Genomic DNA, 24,834 nt, shown 5'->3' with positions numbered 1-24,834 from the left:
TGTCTTTTCTGTTCCAGGTGCTGACATCACGAACACCTTCCACTTGCTGAGTTCCCTCCCAGTTGGGCCAGAGTCTTTGGGCCTGACTCTGAGTTTCCACCAAGCTGACTGTAGTGTGTCTCCCTAGAAAAACTGAGGCTCCCCTTTCAACCCCAGATGGGTCCCTGGTGCCTACTTTGGTCTTGTTTCCTTGGAATTTGTTTCTGGAAATAGGGGAACATTTACAATGGAGTATATTGGGAGAAAGTGCATGTTGAAGAATGTCCCCGGTGGCTGCTCCACTCTAAGGAATGGGGTGGAGGAGAGTGTCAGGTCCCTGTTTCTGCCATTCTGGTCACAGAGGAAAGGACAGTAATGCCAATACTGGTATGCAGAGGCCAGAAGGCACAGGCAGGCTTCCCAGAAGAGCCGTCAGGTCTCTCCAGGAAGAGCCCTTAGGTTTCCTGCTGGACCATGCGTCTCTCACACCATCAACCAATAGGAAGAATATGCCATTTCTGGAAGGTGCTGACCATGCTCTAGACAAAACATGTGAAGTGATGGCTGTGGGTTTTGTGAAACCAACAAGTTGTGGTCCCATAGGAATTCAGTGTAGCAGTGTGGGTCCTGAGCAGATGACTCCCAGGACATGGGGGAGAGGACTGGCTAAGAACACTTGCAGAACATGAAACCAAGCTATTGGAGAAGAGGGTGTCCTCATGCTGTCCCTGCCCCCAGATCATTCTGGAAGAAGGATCCAGCCCTGCAGTCACTATGGAAGGAGCTGACAACAGTGACCTTTTCAAGGAGGAAGTTGGTGTTGGATTTGGACACAGGCAGGGCCAAGCAACAGGAGGGAGAGGGCGCTGTACTCGCGGTGGGGCCCAGATGGTCCCACAGCCTCCTCTCCCACCCCAGGGGCCCACGGGGGTCAGCCGGCAGCAGCTGCCCTTGGGGTACATCTATGTCACATCAAATGGAAAAGGGGCTGACACAGAACAAGAGTGGACTGGTGGTAAGTGTCTTTTTTTTTTTTTTTTGGTTAGAGTTCATTCTTCACTTTATTTGCATGTCCCACAATGACTCCTCCCAGCTGCTGAATTCAAAACTGCGGTTCCTTCAGTGTTAGCACTCATCTAGGATAACGATCATGTAAGTGTCTGTTTTACCCTTCAATTTAAATTGCAAAGTATGTATTTTCATGTTTATATACAAGAAACTTCCAAAACAAACTAACCCCGATCTTGGTCTGAGGGTTACCCCTTAGAAGCGGGATAGCTCTAACGCTAGGTACATCCTCTTCCAAAAGGCTCTCAGAGGACCTGGCGGGTTCCAAGTATTCATTTGCACACGGTTCCCCTGCAAGCTTAATTGACCAGGGACTTACTTTGCAAGATCAGAGGAAAGATTCCAGAGCATGCTTTGTGCAAGACGGCACCCAGCACCGCTACTGACCATGGCTCGGGGTTTTGCAATCCAAGGTTCCCATTTAAAGCCGAGATATGCAGCGTAGCGGTGCTTTTGCCCCCTCCTCGTGTGTGGGGGTGTGTGTGCATGTCTGGGGGTGCTGGGCAGGCACGCTCTTCACTGGACAAGCCGAGCGGTCCCAGGACACAGGCCCCAGCCAGGGGCGCGGAAGCTGCAGCCTCCTGCACCGACCTCCGGCCGAGACCCCGCGCGGGCAGCTCCGCACGCGGCTGACGCTGGCACCCCGGAACCTGCCAAACTTCACCGCGAAGCTGGAGGGAATCGAGCAACAAGTCGCAGCCGGAGAAGCGAGCCCAGCGGGGCCGCTGAGCAGGAACAGGCGCCCCCTGCGCCCGACTAGCTCCGACCGCCGCGTCCTGGATGCGCGATGCTCCCGTCCTCGGGGGGCCACCTGCCCGTATCACCGCCCCCCAGTGAGGTGGCCACGGATGACCCCCCTAAGCCGGACGCTGAGCGCAGTGCAGGGGGCGGGGGGAGGTCGGGCGTGGGGCTGCATCTCGCAGACGTTCACACTCGGATGCGACTCCGAGCCCCCCTAGAGGACACAGGATGAGCCGCAGCCGCCAGGTGGGCGGAGCGCATGCGCATCACGCCTGCGCCAACTCCCAGAATGCCCTGGGAGACTACCGTCGTGCCTAGCGCCTGTGAGGTCCCCAAGAGGCCTGGCTTCCCTGGGGCGAGGCCGTGACCCTTTCCTCGTCAGGGCGTCTCTTCGTTGTCTTAATGAGGCCTTCAGGTGAGCAGCTTTTAAAAAAAGTTTTTTGATAAAGTCGAATTAATCTTTTTTTTCTTTGAATTTTACGTATTTTGTGTACCGTATGGAAGAAGTCTCTGCGAAGTGAAGGTCGTATGTATTTTCCCCAAGCTTTCTTCTAGAAGTTTCTGATCTGTATATATTTTTAAAGATTTGAGTTTTTTTTTTTTATGTTTTGTTTTGTTTTTGTTTTTAGATTTGAGATTTTAGATATTTATTCATGAGAGAGAGAGAGAGAGGCAGAGACACAGGCAGAGGGAGAAGCAGGTTCCCTGCGGGGACCCGGATGTGAGACTCGGTCCCGGGACCCGGGTCACGTGTGAGGCAGGCGAAGGCAGGTGCTCAACCGCTGAGCCCCACGGGTGCCCCTAGAAGCTTCTGATTTTTAAGTCTTATATGTAAATTTATATAATCCATTTGGAATCAGGTTTTTTTTTTTTAATATATATATGACATGATGTAGGAGTGAGGGTTTAGTTTTTTGCTCTTTGGGGTTCTTTGTTTTGTTCTGCAAAAAAAGTGACTGTTATTTCTGTGTCTTTTGTTGGAAAGATTATACTTTTGCCAATGAATTACCTCGGCACTTTAATAAAAATAAGTGGGATCTACGTATGTGTAAGTCAACATGTGGATCCTTGTTTATGCTCCAACAACTTACCCATCTGTGCTTATGACAATACCATACAATCCTGATTATTCTAGCTTTATAGTGTCATAGCATTGGACTGCAAGCCCTCCAACTTTTAAAAAAAATTTGTTAGAAAATTTTATATATAAAATATATATTTTATCAATTGGTTATGAATATATATATATAAAAATTGGTTATGAATATAAATTGCAGAATAAGAAGTCACATTCTACAAGAAGTTTGCCAAGATTTTGTTTGGAATAACATTCAATCTATAAATCGCTCTGGGGAGAATTATCACTTGGACAAAATTGAGTTTTACAAATCATGGACACCATGTGGTTTTTCCATTTGCTTGGGCCTTCTTTAATTATTTCCAGAGATGCTTTGTAGTTTTCGGCATATAGGACTTGCACAACTATGTTAGAGTTATTCCTGAACATTTTCTTTAAATAATATTACAAATGGATTTTTAAATTGATTACTCACTTCAGGTATATATAAGGTAAATTAATTCTTGTAAATTGATATCTTTTTCCTTTTTTCTTTTTTTTTGATATCTCTTTTTCTACAAACTTTCTAAACCCACTTAATTCTAGAAGTATTTTTTGAACTTTGTTCATACACACTAATTGTTTTGAAAATATTTTTTTTGAAAATATTTTTTCTAAGCTTCTACCTTTCCAGTGGGTATGACCCTTTTGTTTCTTTTTGCCTCTTTGCCTCATTCTGTGTCGTTGTAACACATTTATATTAGCTTCCTTGAAGTCTTTAGCAGTTAAATTCAAAATATGAGTCTTTTTGGAATCAAATTTTTATTGGCCTTTTTTCCGCCCTTGATGATGGGGCTCACTTACCTGTTTCTTTACATATCGAGTAATTTTGGCTTATTTTTTATTATCTTTTTACTGAGATGTAATTGACATATCACATTGTGTAAGTTTAAGTTGTACATGTTGGTTTGATACATTTATATACTGGGATATGATTGCCACTATAGCAATGAGCAAACACCTCTATCACATCATAGTTATCATTTGTGTATGTGTGTCTGTGCACGCATGTGTGTGCATGTGTGTGTGTGCACACGCATACACACGCATGTGTGGTGAAAACAATTACGATCTACTCTCTTAGCAACTTTGAAGTTCATATTATAGTATTGTTGATTATAATAGCTATGCTGTGCATTAGATGGCAGGACAAGCTTATCTACCAGTGGCAATGGAGATGTTTAAAGATAGTGATTCTGGTTTAAAATTGGGTATTTTATATAGTTGGTTGCTGAGTTTTATAGGCAATAAACTTTCCTGTATTAATATTTAACATTTGCCTGCAAGGCTGTTGTTATTGTTTTTGCTGGCTCTCTATGAATCTCTCCTCTACACAAGTAGTTTAGTTTCTGCATAATATATAATCTGATATTTTCAATATTCACATGGTGGATCTTGTTCCAAGTTATCTGTAGTGATAGTTTTGTACCTCTCATAATGTTTATTTCTGTGTCCTTTTTTTTTTTAATCCATTTTAAGAGATTTTCTTCAGACTTATCTAACAACTGATTAGTTGTTCCACTGGCTTACTGCATTTTAGTTTGTTTGTTTCTTTTGTTTTTAGTTTGTTTATTTTTTTGTGCTGACTGGATTAATTCTGCTCATTTCTCTTTTTAGTGTAGATTTGAATGGATTGTTCACTTCCATGACATTTTTCCTATTTCTTCTATTGAATATTTGATATTTTCTTGCTTTTTAATATTAGACAGTTTTTCTCTTGCAGTTTTTCTCTTGCATTAAAGCCATGTATTCTTGCTTTCTGTGCAAACAGAACAAAACAAAATGAAGATGACAAAAATTACCCCAGAATGTTCACCTTTTAGTTTCCTAGCAAAGCTTTTTAATTCTGTTTTTTAGTTTTCTAGTTAGAGATAGAAATGCTGAATTTCTAGTACAGTTCCTTGATTTTTAGCACCTTATTTTTTTCTTTTCTACTGTTCCTTCTTTTTATTTCCTTTGCCTCACTTTCAAGTTCTTAGAGTTTTTATGGTACACCAAAGGTTAGGTTTTCCCTTCCACTTCATGACTAGACATCTCCAAATGTACATTGCCAATTGCCACTAGCATCAGTCCCTAACTTCAGCTTGTGACTTGCAATGTTTACAGCTACCTACTCTACTTTTAAAAAATACTATGTACATGGAGAACATGGAATTTCAGAGGCTGAAGGAAGGCTAATCTTAACTTACTAGTGAATTTCTTAAATGAGGAAACTCATGTCTGCCATCTTCTCTGAGCATGCTCCAAGTTTCTGGGTCCACGCATGATGGGTGATCACTATAAAAATAAAATTTCTTTCTACCTTTTTTTTGTCCTCATGAAGTAATTTTGGCTTATGCCGAAACAAGTCTAGCTAAGTTTTTCATAACTGAGCTTCAGATACTTTATTAGTAAGAGATTTGCCCATCTTTCACTTACTGAGAGTTTTCATTTTCTATGTATATTCCTGCATAAAGTGTTGAGACCCTACATTGGTGGATGCTTAGCCATATGCCATTTTGATCTGAATGTGTCTAGAGATAATTTCTTTATGCTTCCATGATTAAACCCCATCTATTCCCTTTGAAGAAGAAAATCTTGATTTTTTTTTTCTTTTGTGAGAAAGAATGTTAGGAAGCTGAGCTATAAATCCTTCATCCTCTTCTATTTTTTCATAAGCCATCTCTGTTTTCGGAGCTTTTTTTTTATATTTCCAAAAGTCTTATGCCAGACTGCATCCAAAAAAACAATTTTAAGACCTGGACTCTACTTATGACAAGATTTCCAAGAGTTTATATAAATTAAAATGGTGGCATTTGCCTCAGTATATTCTGTTTCATCTATAGATGAAAAGGCATAAATTGAAGATAAAACTCACTGTGATTCTTTAAAAAGATTTTATTTATTTAGTTGAGAGAGAGAGTGTGTGTGCACAAGCAAGAGGAGACACAGAGGGGCAAGCAGACTCCTCCTGAGTGCAGAGACCAATGCAGGGCTTAGCCCCAGCACCCTGAGATCATGGCCTGAGCCGGTCAGATGCTTAAACAACTGGGCCATTCAGGTGCCCCACAACTTACTGTAATTTTAAAATTAAAACTTGTGAGTAAAGAGAAACTGCCATTTAAGTTATTATTAGATTGATTTGTCTTCACTACAAGGCTTTAAATTATTTTAAGTATGAGTAGTGTCCCTTTTCTTATTAGTGATTCATTTGTGCTAGCAGTAAATATCTGTTGAATTAATTATTAGTATGGTATTCTAAATTTGAATGAGGAAACACATGAAGTATCACTCTATTCAGTGTTTCAAAAGCAAATATCAATTTAAATATTAAAATTTATAAATGTAGATTAAATGTGATATCTTTTGCCTGCTGTTTAGAATTTACTCTAAGATATAATGAATAGGGTCAGGAAGCCCAAGGTCTCATTTTGCTTTCTTCAGTAGTTATTACTTGTATGACTCTGAGTGGGTATCTTTATTTCTCTAGTACAAATTCTGTATTTCCAAAATGCTGATAGAATACCTGCATTGCATTTTGCATATCTCCCACTCCCATGATTGAATATAGTAATAGCTGAAACAAATATGGCTATTAAGTGATAGTCAAATCATAATTAATATTACCAACTAATTTAGAGAATGATTCTGGATACACACATGTTTATTAAATAAATGAATAAGTGGAGAAGTATATCTGACTATATGCTTAAGTCCATACAATGTCCCCAAATATGATACCCTTGATTTTAACCACTGCTTGCCATTTCTTTTCTTTTCTTTTTTTTTTTTTAAAGATTTTATTTATTTATCCATGAGAGACACAGAGAGGCAGAGACACAGGGAGAGGGAGAAGCAGGTTCCATCCAGGGAGCCCACTCTGGGACTGGCTCCCAGGACTCCAGGACAACGCCCTGGGCCGAAGACAGGCGCTAAACCGTTGAGCCACCCAGGTGTCCCATATGCTTGCCATTTCACCTTAGAATATTGCTAGATCAATCGATCTGATCATTTTGTATGTTCTTCTCACTGCCAGTAGAAAAATTAAAATTTTTTGGTATGAAAAAATTTTAAAAATAAAAATATAAAAATATTTTGATATGACATGTTGAGTACTTCATAACTTTTCTTCTTAGAACCTTATGTAATCTCATCTCTAGCTACTGAACCCTCTTCTGTTTTTCTTTGTGTGCTTTATATCTTGTAGGATATACAAACTGCTTGTAAATACCTGAGCATGCATGACTTGTTGCCTTTAATCACAGCCTTTGTTATTGCAGAAATAGCCTAACCTTTTTTGATTTATCCATCAAAATTAAATTTTCAAGTCCAGGGTCAAATATTACCTTATCTTGGAATCATTCTAAATTTGCCAGACATAAATGCTAACTCTTTGGAGCTATCCTATGATTTTGTTTAAACCTTTACATATAAAAAAATAAATAAATAAATAAAAAAAATAAACCTTTACATATCATCAAAATGTGCATAGTTGTATTGCTAATTTATTCTATCTATTACTACATAATGAACCCTTTGAGAGTAGGAACTAATTGTTTTCAAATTTGACATAAATGCAGGCTACTTTTCATGCAAATAAATTTGAGTTAAAACCATGAACATTTAAACAGTTATTTGATGCTAAACAGGTAATTTAACTTTCTTTGTCTCAGTTCGCACATTTATAAAATTGAGACTATAATGCCTAGGGAAATGGCTTTTTAGAACAATTAAATTATATTGTTTATGTTATTATTAATATTATTTTTGCTTTTTCTTAAACTGGTCATAGTATTCATTCTTTTCCACTCCTGTACTGAATTCAGCACTCTCTTCAGATAAATAAAAAATATTTGTTGAAAAAATTATTAGAAATTTGACTATATGCCTCTCTAGCTATGTTTTACATATCACTTGTTGAAAAGTGTATGCTCACCAATCAAGTACACTCATCAAGATGGACTTCAAGGACATTAATAGTTAGAGTCTGACCTTACATTTCAGTTAGGAATTGGGTTGCTGATAAAATATTTAAAGCAAGAAGAGTTTAATATTAAATTTCACTTTAGGTAGTAACCAAGTTAAACACTGCATCTAAGAAAAAGGAATACTCTAATTACTGTCAAATCACTGTGATCACTCAGTGACATTTTTGCTACTGTATTCTCATCAGGCTTGACCTTCCATTCTGCAAAGTCTTCAAAATACTGAATGAACTGGCGATTTATTGATTATACCTTCATACTAATGCAGTGTAACATTTCACATGCAATTGGGATACTTATTACTTTGAAGAATAAAGTGGCAGAATGAATCCCACTGGACTGTTAAAAGCAAAGAACACTGCAAAAAGGTATTGGATTATTTGATCTAAAAATGAGCACATGTTTTATTGGTAGCACTTACCTGTCTTTTCAGACTTTTAAAATATATGTTAATCAGGCAATGTGAAGAGCCATCATAGAAAGTTACTAACTAAAGAGAAAACTGCAGAGAGGTTACTGTGGTAGGAGTCAGCTTGTGGTAGGAGTCAGTTAGACTTTGCTGCTGGCTAAATGTCTCTTAAGAGATAGTTCACCTCTTTGAGGCTCAGTGTCTTATGAGTGAAATGAAGAGAATTGACTTGTAACTTCAATGATGATTGCCAAATTAAAAATTTTGTGATAGAGAGGTATTAAATATATCTAGTATCTGTAGCTTTATATTTATATTTTTGTGTATAGCTAGGTCTGTCCATCTATCTTATCTATCACATGTATCTGTGTATATGTATATCAAGTTTATAGGTATGTTTACATTTACAGTTGTCTGCATGGATGTGATAATAGTTTAAGAGTATTTCATGTAGAGTATCATTAATCTGTAATCTCATTTTTGGAACATAGTGTACAATTTATTTTCCAATTAAACCATTTTTTAAAATATTTTATTTATTTATCCATGAGACAGAGAGAGAGAAGCAGAGACACAGGCAGAGGGAGAAGCAGGCTCCATGCAGGGAGTCTGATGTGGGACTCGATCCCAGGTCTTCAGGATCATGCCCTGGGCTGAAGGCGGTGCTAAACCGCTGAGCCACCCGGGCTGCCCTCCAATTAAACCATTTTTAGGATGGTAGTGAATAAAGAGACGTCAGTTTACAACACTTACAGTCTCAAGAAAATGCTCAGTGGGTTATTTGGAAACGTGCTTGAATGTTGTTAATTAAAAATTACCTTATAACTTAAAAACACAAAACAAACTATCTGATTTAATTGAATTAGTGGGATATAAGAATAACCATCTAATTTACCATATCATTTAGTAAAGAAAAGATTGGATTATCTTATCTGATACTTGTTTTTTGTGATTGAAAATGTGCTTTTAGTCATTACTTTCTGAGTCAAAGGTCTTACTGTAAGTACTTTTAGAGTTAGAACAATAATTATATTTCTCTGTTTTCAGTCATGATATCTTTTAATAGCACCTTGTGAGCAAAACTGACATAGCATAGAGCTCATAAGAATATAGGTATCATTCTTTCCTTTTTTTTTTTTTAAAGAGATTTATTTATTTATCTATTTATTTATTTATTTATTTATTTGAGACACACAGAGAGAGACAGGCAGTCATAGGCAGAGGAGAAGCAAGGCTCCCCTCAGCGAGCTGGATGTGGGACTCAGTCCCTCAACCCAGGATTACACCCTGATGCTAAGGCAGATACTCAACCACTGAGCTACCCAGACATCCCAAGAAGTGCTGATTTCTGAAATATTTGAAAAGAATACTCCGACAACAGAGACCAGTATGTGAATCTATAAAATGTGAATTAAAACTCCATCATTATTTCTATGAATTGATAATATGTAGCTAAAAATTGTAGTCTCAGTTCTTAATTCAGTAACTTGTGATCTTTTGACTTTCTTTTTCAAGGCACAAGAGTTTTCAAAGTTCTTATCCTCCACCAACTTCATTTTTGATTTAAAGGCAAAATGATGGAACTTAAAATATTAGTACAAATGGTCAATATATTTGTAAAAAATTGGTGCATCACAAACCTGAATATACTTAGGGAATACCTAATAATGCAGATTTCTCATTCATTAATTTTAAGTGATCTAAAAAATCTTCCAGATGATGACGAGGTAATTGGTCTCTGACTCCACAGTATATAGCAAAGTATATGCTTTAAATGGTGGTTCATCCTCTGTATATACTAAGAGTTTCTGAGAAGGAGAAAAATAAAAGTCTTAAATAATTTCAAAGGAAGAGATTGTGTCCTTTTGAGGAAGGATTTTGTAATGTTACAGTAAATATAAGCGGCAGCTATTCCCCAAAGAGATTGATGGTCATTTATCAAATAATTGTGTACTGAATAAAGACATCTTTTAAGGGCTTTGGATATAGAGAAACTATTGTCAAGAGACCCAAAATGCTATCATAATTCCCCTCTTAAAGTGGGATTATTCAGAAACTCTATGATAAGGACTTGGTCCTGGTCCAAGGTCACTTCACGTGAAGTCTATGAGTTTACAGATCCAATATTTGGCTATTTCACCTTTCTCTGAGTATGTAATTGGAGTAAACATTGTTAGCAGAACACTAACATTGGGCCTCTTGACCTGTGCAGTCGGCTCTGTTATTGAGGAAAAAGCCAAAAAATAAAAGCCCTTATGACTTTTCTCCTTTGACCAACTTAGTAAAATGGAAGCAGTAATGTATCACAAGTGCAATGACAGAAATTAGAACCATTCATACAGACTTAAAGAATGCAGTGCTTATGGCATTCATTATTTGCTTTTGCCCAAATTATACCTGTAAATTTTGGCAGGAAATTATGAACTTAACTTAAGCTTAAAAAGAGGCTAGAGCCCCAGTTTGCACTGCCTCACTTGATGTGGTATTTTTTTCTAGAAAATGTTATGACAGCCTCTGGCACTTGATATTCAGCTACTGATCTAGCACATTCTTTCTTTTCCGTCCCATTAGGAAAACACATCAGACACTAGTAATTTTAGTAGTCATTTTTAGTCTTGTCCTGGAGCAGAGTTAACTCTCCTGCCCTCTGTCCCTGTATAGTCCAAATAAATTTTTCTTATACTGACATTTAACAGAACATCTACTGAGGGGGCAGCCTGGGTGGCTCAGCAGTTTAGTGCCTGCCCTCAGCCCAGGGCATGATCCTAGAGTCCTAGGATGGAGTCCCATGTCGGGCTCCCTGCATGGAGTCTGCTTCTCCCTCTGTCTCTGCCCCTCCCCCCCACCAATCTCTCTGTGTGTCTCTCCTGAATTAATATATATTTTAAAGAAGGAACATCTTGGTGACGCTATATAATGATTTGATCACCAATATGCCAGATAAACTGGTAAGATACCTTCATACCAGTGGTTAGAAGATGAACTCTCCAAGTCTTTCATGATCAGTGAGATATTTAGGAATGGAGTGTTTTTGAGCATACTGGCATACTTTATCCAGAAAAAAAGGCAGTATATTTCTTCTTGAACCTCTAACAACTAAAAGAGGCATAATGTTTGATCAGCTTCTTTTGAGTTTTGGAAAGAACATGTATAATACTCTTTTGGAATACTTCTTGATCTATTTGCCAGGTGGCTCAGAAGGTTGCCATTTCTGAAAAGTCTCTAAAGCAGGTCCAGACTATGGTCCAAGTATCTATAGTGTATAATGATGCCTTTCAAGGCTCCTGGCAAATCATGATAGAGGTGTCTCAGTGCAGACTTCTAGGTTCTGGAGCAAGGGCATGCCACTTTTGACTGATGTGTTGCCCTTCAAATCCATATTTTAAAAATATTTTTTAATCACGACTAACGTTGAATAAAAACCAGAGCAACAGTAGTGTAGAGGCTGCTTTTAGGCAAATAGGCTTGAGCAATGGAATGCAGACAAGCTCATCAGGCTGCCCACCTTAAGATATGCATAGGCCCCAACTGACCAATGGGCTACTTACAAGTAGGCAGTTACCAAAAAAGAATTACATATGTCACCTTACCTCCTCATCTACCCCATCCACTGCCTCACTGCAGACAGCCTCTCCTTTGCTCTCCTGCCTGCTGCTCCTTTGTTGTGCATTCACTAAGCTTCTCTCTCCTTTGTTCTGCCATCAGCTTCTAACCAGTCACCCCACATTTGGGGACCCCCATCCAATCAAGAGGCATCCCATTTAGACACTACAAGTACCACTGTCAGTGATACTCTGTGTCCATTCCCTTGGTCTGAACAAATTTCCCACAGAGCACAACACACAGAGCCCTTCACATTCGAGTACAACACTTCTCTTAGAAGTCGATTTAACAATCATCATGTGTTTATTCTTCCTTCATGACGATCTCATCCCAGTGTAGTAGGTTAAAAATTATGTATTTGAAATCTCTTTGTAGGATGGCCTCTAGGAACTCAAATAACATGTTTTATATAATAGATTTCAAAATTCAGTATTATTTATAACAAAAATGTTTGCTTTTTCTTTGTGCTAGTATTATGTTTTCTTGATTAATACTGAACTTTGCAGTTTCAATCAGAGCATGCTAATAATGGACACTTCCCTATTAATATTAGAGCATGTTGCCATACATTTAATACTATAATGCCAATTAGTACCTTACTATCCAAAAAGCTTAGCAGTAAGGATTTAGAAAAAAAATACTTGGCAAATAAGGCAGATATGATTTATGCTTTTAAGAATATCCAGGGAATAGCAAGATATCTTCCACCTAAGTAATTGGCTTTTCTCAGAAGAGAGAGAAAGAGAGATTGAGACAAAATAAAACCAAAGGAAAAAAAAATAAAACCAAAGGTTTGGGTTCTTGTTCCAGTTCTGCCACTTACTTTATGGTCTTGGACAAGTTACCTCCTTTTTTTGGGTCTTACAGGATTTTCTATAGATTCAATGAGAAAAAAAATACATAAAGTTTTTTAAAAATTATATTACAATACTATTAAAGATACATTTTTAAACACAAAGCAAGATTTGTATGTGTGTGTGTATAGTCAGGTTTTTGCCACATGGATATAAGTCCTCATTGTTAAAATCAATCACATAATTCTGTTTTTAATTTTTGAGATGACTTGATAGACCAATATATACATATTATACACCAGGATCTATCTTTGCCTGCTTGAGGTTGAAAGTATGGTGATATAAAGATGAGAAAATGAAGTGGTAGGTGGTTATTTAAAAATATTTTTAGTGTTTCAATGACTACTTCAGACATGAGGTAATCTGTAATTTTTATATTATAGAAGAAAACAGTAAAAAAGAACACTAATTTTGTATTGCCTTCACACTTAATCCAAATACCAGTAAAAGCCAAAACTAACAAAAATATTTCCATAATCTTTATCAAGTTAACACTAGTTACTTAGCTTCTGGTATACTTTTTTCCTCCAGGCTTAAGTGAAAAACATAATGATAAAAAAAAAAAAAAAGAAAGAAAAACATAATGAGCTTTAATGTAAAGAAAATGTGCAAAGTAAATGCCCAAAGCTTTGGAGTCCAGCAATTTGATTTTAAAGTTTCTCATTTCTCTTACTCTCTAGCTGTTTGATAAGGAACTGGGTTTTTTAGCCCTTATTGACAATGCAAAGTAAGTGCTGAATAAATTTAACTTTTTTCCCTTGTATTCAAAGTTACTTTTGTGTGACATCTGTACTGGAACCTTGAGAAAAGCTTGCACTAAAATACCTAAGCAATTGGAATCTAGGAAACATAAGATGATATATGATCTCTTCACTTAGAACAAACGTAGTAGAGGCCCAATTATCTTTTCTTTGTTACCGTTTTGCTCCTAGAGTGGATAAAAATAAAGACAATATGCCAAATACCCCTGGCTTTGATTAGAATTGAAAATACTGTCAAACACTAAGTTTTTATTTTCTCACATTGCACTCACGCTGTATTCTTTCTTTCATTGAAAAATACAGCAAGATTTTGATGAAATTTCTTTAAATGAAGGACTGATGAAAAGTATCAAATAGGCCCAAATCTACAGATCTGAGTGAGCTGGGAGATGGTGTATCTGCAGACACTTTAGTTAGGAGCTCCAAATTATGTTTAAGGGACCTGTTCAATGTATTTACACTTAGCTTCTGGGAAGATTTGATAGTGCCATGTTATATATGCAGATATACATATAGAAATGCATATGCAAGTACACATCTGCATGCATACTTTTATTTATATATGTACATCCATTTACACTTATATATTTGCATATATTTGAGTATATTTGAGTGGTTCTTTAAATATCTTATATCGGTAAAGAAATAACTTGATAATAGAATAAGTGCTTATAAATATATTTTAAAGTTGTTTGATTATGTGACATGTACATTCTGCATACTCCAAAATACCCCCTGTGAAAAATCTAGTGCTTTTTTCATCTACACATTAAACGTTTTTTAAAATAGGTTTTGAATATGAATTCGTTCTTTTCAAAATCTTGGAATATATTGATATGATATAAATGCTTCTAAAAAAGTAAATGCTTCTTTTTAAGAGCTACTTTATTTATTTATTTTTTAAAGATTTTATTTGTTCATGAGAAACACACAGAGAGGCAGAGACATAGGCAGAGGGAGAAGCAGGCTCCTTTGCAGGGAGCTGTGGGACTCAATCCCAGGATCCTGGGATGATGACCTGAGCCAAAGACAGACGCTCAACCACTGAACCACCCAAATGCCCCTAAGACCTACTTTAGTTTCAGAATATTAAACTATATCTTTGCAGAATGATTCATTCAGATGTTTAGACAAAAGACATCAGTTAATTAGGAGTTTTACCATTTAGCTACACATTATTTTTTTAAGTGGATGTCTTTTGTATGAAATGAAGTCATGCTTCAGAAAAAGTAAAAAGGAAACTGCTACTTTCAGGGGAATAAAAGATAGTTGTAATATTCTTTTATTTAATATATTGCATAAAATTTTACTTCATATATAATTTTTTATGAAATATCTAAACAATTTCTTCTGATGTAAAAAATTCAGAGTTTAATAAACTATAAGCTTTAGATATTTGACATTGATATCTCACCTCATTTTTTGCTACTATGTGTGCATATTATTTATATATGTTAATATTAAACATGGTCAGCAACTTATATTATAATCAGGGAGATTATGATGTCCTTAAACCATCTTTTACACATAATACACAATCAATTTTCTATTGAATATTTTTCCAACTAATCTTTATACTTACGCTAATTGAATATTAAGAAATATATAATGCTGATGGTAAAACTTTTTCATATTGCAGTATATTTTCATATTCAATTTTGAAGTATATTTTTGTAAATGCATATATAATTCTTAAAGATGGATTATACTTGAAAAATACTAGGTTTTGTTGATATTTTTATTTTGTCCTGAGTTCTTAAAAATTTCCCTAGCATACAGTTATAAACAGTGTTCTTTTTCCATTTCTCTATGGCTACTAATGCTGTCATTTAAATTTCTATGTTCCAGTTCAATCTTAATGAAATACATATTTCATAGATTTTTATCAAGTAATTAAAAACAATTCAGAATTTTAAAACTCCCATTTCTCCCATTTTTTGATATAGTAAAATCAAATTTTTAAAAACAATTATGAAATATTTTTTAAAGATTTTATTTATTTTGAGAGAGAGAGAGCAAGAACAAGTGAGAGAGAGAGAAAGTGAGCATGAATGGTGGGGAGGAGAAGAGGGAGAGGGAGAAGCAGACTCCCTGATGATCAGGGAGCCTGACACAGGGCTCTGCCTCAAGACTCTGGGATCATGACTTGGCCAAAGGCAGACACTTAACTGACTGAGCCACCCAGGTGCCTCAGATTATAAAATTTAATCTTAATGATAATGAAAAGAAGATGACTATTAATGTAAATATTATTTTATTTTTTTAGAGATTTTATTTATTCATGAGAGACACAGAGAGAGAGAGAGAGGGGCAGAGACACAGGCAGAGGGAGAAGCAGGCTCCATGCAGGGAGCCCAACGTGGGACTCGATCCCGGGTCTCCAGGATCCCACCCTGGGCTGAAGGCGTATGCTAAACCGCTGAGCCACCCAGGCTGCCCTGTAAATATTATTTGAATGGGAATATACATATCTCCCCAAAATGATATATTGAAGAAAATGATTTTTGGTTTTAGGTCTTCATATTCTGTCTTTTAATTTTTATATCCATGTCTACATACAAAGTACTATGCTAAGGAATTGTACTTTTATACTCATTATAGTTCAATTTTGATATTCACTGTTTATTTTTCCATATTTATGTATCTGAAATTGGCTTTGCACAAAATGTTTCATTTCAGACTGTTTTTCAAGAATCATCCATCCTTTTAATCATTTATTTAATAAATATTAAGTAACTAATATGTGGAATATTCTACTTTACTTGTTGTAGGAAGATAATTAAGATGAAATCAGAGGCCGGATGTTGCCTCCAAGCAAAGGGCCATATATTAGTCGAGAAATATCATACTTTTATTTAAAATCACAATACAAAGATAGCTCCAATGAAGTATATAGAGCTGTTGATAGGATTAGATAAGGCATGTGTAAACTGTATAAAACAGTGCTAATAAGTATTAGATAATGATGATGGGTGCTGGTGCTAGTGGTGGCAATAGCAGTGGTGATCATGATTATCAGTGCATATTGGTATATGACTTGAATTTGCCCAGATCCTCATTCAGACTTCTTATTTCTAAGTGTCCTAAAGTGGCTTATTTATTTTCTTACAAACAAATGTATTTTTTGACCTTTCTCTTATACATACGTATAAGGACACCATATGATAGTTAAAAGCACTGAACTCTAGAACCAAACTTCCTATTCAAATTTCATCACCCACTTATATCTGAGTGACTCAGGCAACTCAGTTTTTCTCTTTCTACTTCAATTTTGCTATCAAAATGTGAATAATAATAAAACTTTTGACTTCATAATAGTATTTTCATTATTAACTGAGTTAATCTATTAAATTAGAAAAGGGTCTAATATATAGAATTACAAATAGAGTTATTTTTTATCATAAAATCTCTCATTCTCTTTGCATTCAGGAAGTGGTGGAACTGAGTATTCCTGATTTATGGTTTCCTCCTTACATACTCTGAAAACTTTTGTTGAGTGCCTAGAACGTTTCAAACACTCAGTTAACCTCATCTCAACTTTCTCAGTCTTTTGCCTTAAAGCTGATCTTACAGTGAAATTAGCATCAGTTTTGGAGCTAGGATACCTCAGATTATTTTTAGCTTACTTATTAACATACAACCTCAAGAATATTATTTTATATTTTTGTTGTAGTTACCTTGACTATATAAGACCATTGTGCCTTGTTGCGTAATTTTTATAAACACTGAGTCAAATAACAGAAAAATGTTTTACTCAGATCCTGGCTGTTGCTTCTTCTCTTTAGTTATCTCCTGGCAAAAGCCTATGTGCTACTGACACCCAATAATAACAAAAAGAATGTTCTTAGTCTTGTTTGATTAAGGAAAACTCTGTCCATTTTTCAAAAGTTTCTAAATATCTAGGATCGCAAAACACCCATGACATATCTATAATTAAAGGCTGTTTTACCCAACAACAGCAGGAAGAAACCACCATACAGGTTATATCATTTGTTGTAACACAGTCAAATAAAATAGATGGACTGGTTATTTCCTCAGCAACTGTATGGAATTTAAATGGAATATAGCCATAGTACTACATGTAGAGCTCATTTTCTCATTGGTGAGAGGGGAAGCAGGGCTACAATAATTATAAGCAGTAAAGGAGATGTGAAAGTGGTATGTGTCTGCTTAGTACTACCATAAGTGGATGTAAAACTAAGATACCAATTTAACATCATAAGTGTTACTTTGCTTACTAATGACAATTAGATACAGGCTTTAAACTATACCATCATGTTCACTCACATAGCAGCTAAATAGTGATAAGATGTTAGAGGAGTCATGAATTGAAGAAGAATACGTCTAACTGAAAATAACTTCAACAGTCTTACAAGGATGTCAGATGAGTGAAATCTGAAGTGTAACACAGGGACCTACATAGACTGTATACAACATTATTTCATAGAAGCAATTTTAACACAATACCTTTAATCCTCCTCAAATGTTTTATTGGAGAAGGAACAGTGTTTTTTTCTTTTTTTATAATAAATTTATTTTTTATTGGTGTTCAATTTGCCAACATACAGAATAACACCCAGTGCTCATCCCGTCAAGTGCCCCCCTCGTGCCCACCACCCATTCACCCCCACTCCCTGCCCTCCTCCCCTTCCACCACCCCTAGTTCATTTTCCAGAGTTAGGAGTCTTTATGTTCTGTCTCCCTTTCTGATATTTCCCACACGTCATCTCCCTTCCCTTATATTCCCTTTCACTATTACTTATATTCCCCAAATGAATGAGAACATATAATGTTTGTCCTTCTCCGATTGACTTATTTCACTCAGCATAATACCCTCCAGTTCCATCCACGTTGAAGCAAATGGTGGGTATTTGTCATTTCTAATAGCTGAGTAATATTCCATTGTATACATAAACCACATCTTCTTTATCCATCATCTTTCGATGGACACCGAGGCTCCTTCCACAGTTTGGCTATCGTGGCCATTGCTGCTATAAACATTGGGGTGCAGGTGTCCTGGCGTTTCATTGCATCTGTATCTTTGGGGTAAATCCCCAACAGTGCAATTACTGGGTCGTAGGGCAGATCTATTTTTAACTCTTTGAGGAACCTCCACACAGTTTTCCAGAGTGGCTGCACCAGTTCACATTCCCACCAACAGTGCAAGAGGGTTCCCTTTTCTCCACATCCTCTCCAACATTTGTGGTTTCCTGCCTTGTTAATTTTTCCCATTCTCACTGTTGTGAGGTGGTATCTCATTGTGGTTTTGATTTGTATTTCCCTAATGGCAAGTGATGCAGAGCATTTTCTCATGTGCATGTTGGCCATGTCTATGTCTTCTTCTGTGAGATTTCTCTTCATGTCTTTTGCCCATTTCATGATTGGATTGTTTGTTTCTTCGCTGTTGAGTTTAATAAGTTCTTTATAGATCTTGGAAACTAGCCCTTTATCTGATACGTCATTTGCAAATACCTTCTCCCATTCTGTAGGTTGTCTTTTAGTTTTGTTGACTGTATCCTTTGCTGTGCAAAAGCTTCTTATCTTGATGAAGTCCCAATAGTTCATTTTTGCTTTTGTTTCTTTTGCCTTCATGGGTATATCTTGCAAGAAGTTACTGTGGCCGAGTTCAAAAAGGGTGTTGCCTGTGTTCTCCTCTAGGATTTTGATGGAATCTTGTCTCATATTTAGATCTTTCATCCATTTTGAGTTTATTTTTGTGTATGGTGCAAGAGAGTGGTCTAGTTTCATTCTTCTGCATGTGGATGTCCAATTTTCCCAGCACCATTTATTGAAGAGACTGTCTTTCTTCCAATGGATAGTCTTTCCTCCTTTATTGAATATTAGTTGACCATAAAGTTCAGGGTCCACTTCTGGGTTCTCTATTCTGTTCAATTGATCTATGTGTCTGTTTTTGTGCCAGTACCACACTGTCTTGATGACCACAGCTTTGTAGTACAACCTGAAATCTGGCATTGTGATGCCCCAGATATGGTTTTCTTTTTTAAAATTCCCCTGGCTATTCAGGGTCTTTTCTGATGCCACACAAATCTTAAAATAATTTGTTCTCTCTGAAGAAAGTCCATGGTATTTTGATAGGGACTGCATTAAATGTGTAAATTGCCCTGGGTAACATTGACATTTTCACAATATTAATTCTGCCAATCCATGAGCTTGGAATATTTTTCCATCTCTTTGTGTCTTCCTCAGTTTCTTTCAGAAGTGTTCTATAGTTTTTAGGGTATAGATCCTTGACCTCTTTGGTTAGGTTTATTCCTAGGTATCTTATGCTTTTGGGTGCAATTGTAAATGGGATTGACTCCTTAATTTCTCTTTCTTCAGTCTCATTGTTAGTGTATAGAAATGCCACTGATTTCTGGGCATTGATACTGTATCCTGCCACACTGCCAAATTGCTGTATGAGTTCTAGCAATCTTGGGGTGGAGGCTTTTGGGTTTTCTATGTAGAGTATCATGTCATTCGGTGAAGAAGGAGAGTTTGACTTCTTCTTTGCCAATTTGAATGCCTTTAATGTCTTTTTGTTGTCTGATTGCTGAGGCTAGGACTTCCAGTGCTATGTTGAACAGCAATGGTGAGAGTGGACATCCCTGTCTTGTTCCTGATCTTAGGGGAAAGGCTCCCAGTGCTTCCCCGTTGAGAATGATATTTGCTGTGGGCTTTTCATAGATGGCTTTTAAGATGTCGAGGAATGTTCCCTCTATCCCTACACTCTGAAGAGTTTTGATCAGGAATGGATGCTGTATTTTGTCAAATCCTTTCTCTGCATCTAATGAGAGGATCATATGGTTTTTGGTTTTTCTCTTACTGATATGATGAATCACATTGATTGTTTTACGAGTTTTGAACCAGCCTTGTGTCCCGGGAATAAATCCTACTTGGTCATGGTAGAACAGATCAACAAAACCAGGAGTTGGTTCTTTGAAAGAATTAATAAGATAGGTAAACCATTATCCAGCCTTATTAAAAAGAAGTGAGAAGATTCAAATTAATAAAATCATGAAAAAAAATCATGAATGAGAAAGGAGAGATCACTACCAACACCAAGGAAATACAAACGATTTTAAAAACATATTATGAACAGTTATACGCCAATAAATTAGGCAATCTAGAAGAAATGGACACATTTCTGGAAAGCCACAAACTACCAAAACTGGAACAGGAAGAAATAGAAAACCTGAAGAGGCCAATAACCAGGGAGGAAATTGAAGTAGTCATCAAAAACCGCTCAAGACACAAAAGTCCAGGGCCAGATGGCTTCCCAGGAGAATTCTATCAAACGTTTAAGGAAGAAACCATACCTATTCTACTAACGCTGTTTGGAAAGATAGAAAAAGATGGAATACTTCCAAACTCGTTCTATGAGGCCAGCATCACCTTAATTTCAAAACCAAGGACCCCACCAAAAAGGAGAATTACAGACCAATATCCCTGATGAACATGGATGCAAAAATTCTCAGCAAGATACTAGCCAATAGGATCCAATAGTACATTAAGAAAATTATTCACCATGACCAAGTAGGAACAGTTTTTACCTATGTTTCAAAGCTCACATGTACTACAACTAGGATTACATTATATTTCACCCTTTCATTGTTTATGTATGCCTATATTTGCTACAACAGGTTTAAATATCATTTTTAAATATTAAGGGTTATTTATAAATTTTAATTAGAGGATATATATGTATATGTGCTATATATGTGTGAATAATCTGCAACAAGATGCTTAAAGCAATTTTGTTTTATTATTTTGTTGTTTTAAGGATATAAGCATTTATAATTAACATATAATTTATTAATTCATAAAATTTTATAATTTTATATATATATGCATATATATTCAGGATATACACATATATATTCAGGAAACAGAATTAATGTTATTTACCACTTTCTGTTTTTACTCAATCTAGAAAACTGTAAGCCAATAAGACATTTAATAGGTAATCTTTCAATTATATAAAAAATGGTGAGGGTGCATATTTCTTCTTGAGTATTTCTAAAAGAATATTATGCTAGAGAATTAAGGGTTTTCAGCCACCAAGCCGAAATTTATCTCATTTTTAGAGAGTAAGGGGGCTTATGAGCATGGATTGGCTGAAAACAGAGGATGGGGAGACTGTTACAAGACAGAAATTTGATTTCAGCAGTTTAATTAGTGCAAGAAAATTCTTTAACCATCTGGAAGATATAAAAACAGGAATCATTTTTTTCCTAACGTACCATCTTACAGTGAAACCTTACCTTAAACACACTTTCCAAACTCCATTTTTACTCCATAAAATATGACTGAAAACAAGATTTTTTAAAAAAGAAAAAAAAATTAAATCCGAAGTAGCCAGAAGGAAATAAATAATCCAGGTAAGAGTAGAAATCAGTAAAATAGAAAATAGAAAACTATACACAAGGAAGCCAAAATCTTTAGAAACTATCAGTAAAATTAATAAAATTTTAGCCATATAAATCAGATGAAATAGAGTGAAGACATAGATTATTATTATTAGGAATAAAAGTTGGGACATCATTATGTTTATATGCACAGAAAAGGCTGAAAGGGAAATATTGTGAAAAACTTTAAACAATGAGTTTAACATCTTAGGTGAAATACATGATTGTTTTTTGAAAGTTACGAACCACCAAAACTCACTCCATAAGGGATCTATGACCTGAATAGCTCTACATCTAACATAAAAAGTTAACTTTTTTGAAAAAAAATCTTAAATGAAAATTTTAGACAATAGTAAGAGACTTTTTCAAATTTTAAGAAGAAATAATACCATGTTTCTTTGTAGTCCTCCAGATAGTAGAACATGACAAAAGTCAGCATTGCCCTGACAACAAAAACAAACACATTCCAGAAAACAAATACTGGAGACAGGCATCCCTCTGGAACACAAACATAAAGTTTTCAATAACATTTTATAAAGAGACAGTATAACATAATCAAGTATGATTTATCCCAGGAATGAAATGTTGGCTCAACATTAGAAAGTGAATTTTAAATACTAATACATTTTTAAAAATGAAAAATCAGCTCCTCTAGTCCATTTTCCCTTCATTACTAAAACCAGTTCAAAACTCCCCTTCTTGAGGCAGCAGCGTTCCCTGCTTTGCCTTACCTGCTAATACTCTTTTAGATTCAGCCCTGGAGTGCTCAGAGTTACCATCTATTTTCTCTGATAGCTCATATTGCACTGAAGCTACAGTTGGGTACACTGTGACCCCACTTGTCTCTGCCTGGAATTCACCATGGCCTGGGAGCTGGACCTGGGCTTTTATTCTCACTCTGCCTCCAGTGGTTCATTCAACCTGTCTGAACTCCATCTCCTCTGGAGGGGTTTCGAAACTCTGGTGTTTCTTCACCTCTTCCCTATGGCCCATGGGAACAAAATCACACAGAGTAATGGAACTTGGACTTAAACATCATGTTCGAGGTATACCTGGTAGGGTCAATTCCCAGCACTTCATCATCCCCCATCATCCCATCATTCCTTACCTCTGTCCAAGGAAAAGCAGCATTCACATCCAAGTGGCCATACCCCTGGGCTATGAAGCCATGGACCACTATACCTTTGACCTCTTTGACAATGAGAGTGTATGCAACCCTGTGGTTTATGCCAAGGTGAAGATGATTCTCATCAGTGAGAATGACTACTGGCCATCATAAGCCATCCCTTGTACAATGTCAGCTTGTGTAAGAATGTCATTTTGGGGTCCTCTGGGCTGACAGTTCTGGAGTTCTGTAACTCATGTGAAAATCTGTGAGCCTGCTTTGTTCTCTTTGCCTTTGCTGTGTGCTGGTTTTTCCATATCACTTTTGAGAGCCTTTGTTTTCTCATCTTGAAAATAGGCATGTAACCTCCAGGCTGCTGTCAAAGTGTGAATGCTGGATGTGAAAGCATCCCTTGGGCAACCCCTACCCACCCCCATCTCCCAGTCTCCCACAGGGTCCTTCCAGAGCTCCTAGCAGGTAGCAAGTTTTGTGGCCACACCCACCACCCTGTTGAGGCCTGACCTGGCTTCCCTTGCCCTGCCATTTCCTGAGGTCAACCTGATCTTTCTACCTCCTTTGTTCCAGGAGTTGCTGAAGTTATAGTTGCCTGCTCAGACTCTGAAATTCCTTCTTCCTGACCTTGCAGAAAATGAAAAACCATATAATCATCTTTAATAGGTGTGGAAAACAACATTTGAAAAAATTTAATACCCGTATATTTCAAAAACTCTCAAAAGACTTAGAATATAAGGCAACTTTTTCAACCTGGTAAATAGTGTCAACATTTAACCTAGAGCTCACATCATATTCATTGGTAAAGTTCTGTCTTCCCCCTTAGATCTGGAGTAAGATCTTCTTTCTTACCACTCCTATTCAAGATCATATTGAATGTTCTAGTCAGTATAATAATAAAGCAAGGAAAAGAAAAATAACGTTGAAAATCTTAGGGAATCTACAGGAATTTTGTAGAAGTAATAGTTGAGTTTAGCATGGCAATATTTAAGACAAGTGCGCGCACGCGCACACACACACACACTACACTATACTGGCAACAAACAACTAGATATTGAAATTGAAAAGTCATAGGGATGCCCAAGTGGCTCAGTAATTGATCAGCATCTGTCTTCTGCTCAAGGTATGATCCCGGGTCCAGGACTCAATACCTCACTCCCTGCGAGGAGCCTGCTTCTCCCTCTGCCTATGTTTCTGCCTCTCTCTCTGTGTGTCTCATGAATAATTAAAATCTTTTAAAAAATTGAAAATTCATGTTAATGATCACCAAAATATGAAACATTTAAGTATAATTTAACAAAACATTACAAGACCTATACCCTGAACACAATAAGATACTAATGACAAAAATTAATGAAGATAGTAATAAACAGAGATATAAGCACAGAAGGACACCATTTTGTTATAAATATATTATCTATTCAATCAAGACAATTCTACTATGATTCTATAAGAATGAAACTGATTCATCTAAAATGTATATTAAAATGCATGAAATTGATAACAAACAAAACAGTCACAAAAAATAAGAACACACTATAAAGTTGTAGTACCCTTATTATATACACTTACTATGCAGTATATACTATATACTATATGTATACATTATATATATACTTACTATGCACTATATACTATATATAGTACAATGACTATATAAACTTAGTAAAGTTACTGTAAAGCTGTAGTAATGAAGACTTTAAATTTGTAATAAAGGTATGCATATAGATCAGGGAAACAAAATAAAGAGATCCACACACATATGTTAAACTGATTTTGGACATATATATGACAAGGAGAGTCAATAGTTAAAAGA

General features: G+C 36.3%; 1 long non-coding RNA gene across 15 annotated transcripts in view; it reads left to right on the top strand.

Moving 5' to 3' along the window:
- The first annotated feature begins 2,084 nt into the window (after positions 1–2,084).
- The window catches only part of LOC112645914 (uncharacterized), a 313,664-nt gene continuing 290,914 nt past the window's right edge, over positions 2,085–24,834 (top strand). For all 15 annotated transcript variants that reach the window (XR_007408158.1, XR_007408162.1, XR_007408166.1 and 12 more), the window contains exons 1-2: positions 2,085–2,203; positions 8,058–8,237. This is a non-coding gene — a long non-coding RNA (uncharacterized LOC112645914). The remainder of the gene's footprint in view (positions 2,204–8,057; positions 8,238–24,834) is intronic.

The sequence above is a fragment of the Canis lupus genome, chromosome 34, assembly GCF_003254725.2.
Source record: "Canis lupus dingo isolate Sandy chromosome 34, ASM325472v2, whole genome shotgun sequence".
Classification (NCBI taxonomy): domain Eukaryota; kingdom Metazoa; phylum Chordata; class Mammalia; order Carnivora; family Canidae; genus Canis; species Canis lupus.
Note: the sequence above shows the minus strand (reverse complement) of the source record. Positions and strands in the feature narration are given on the sequence as shown.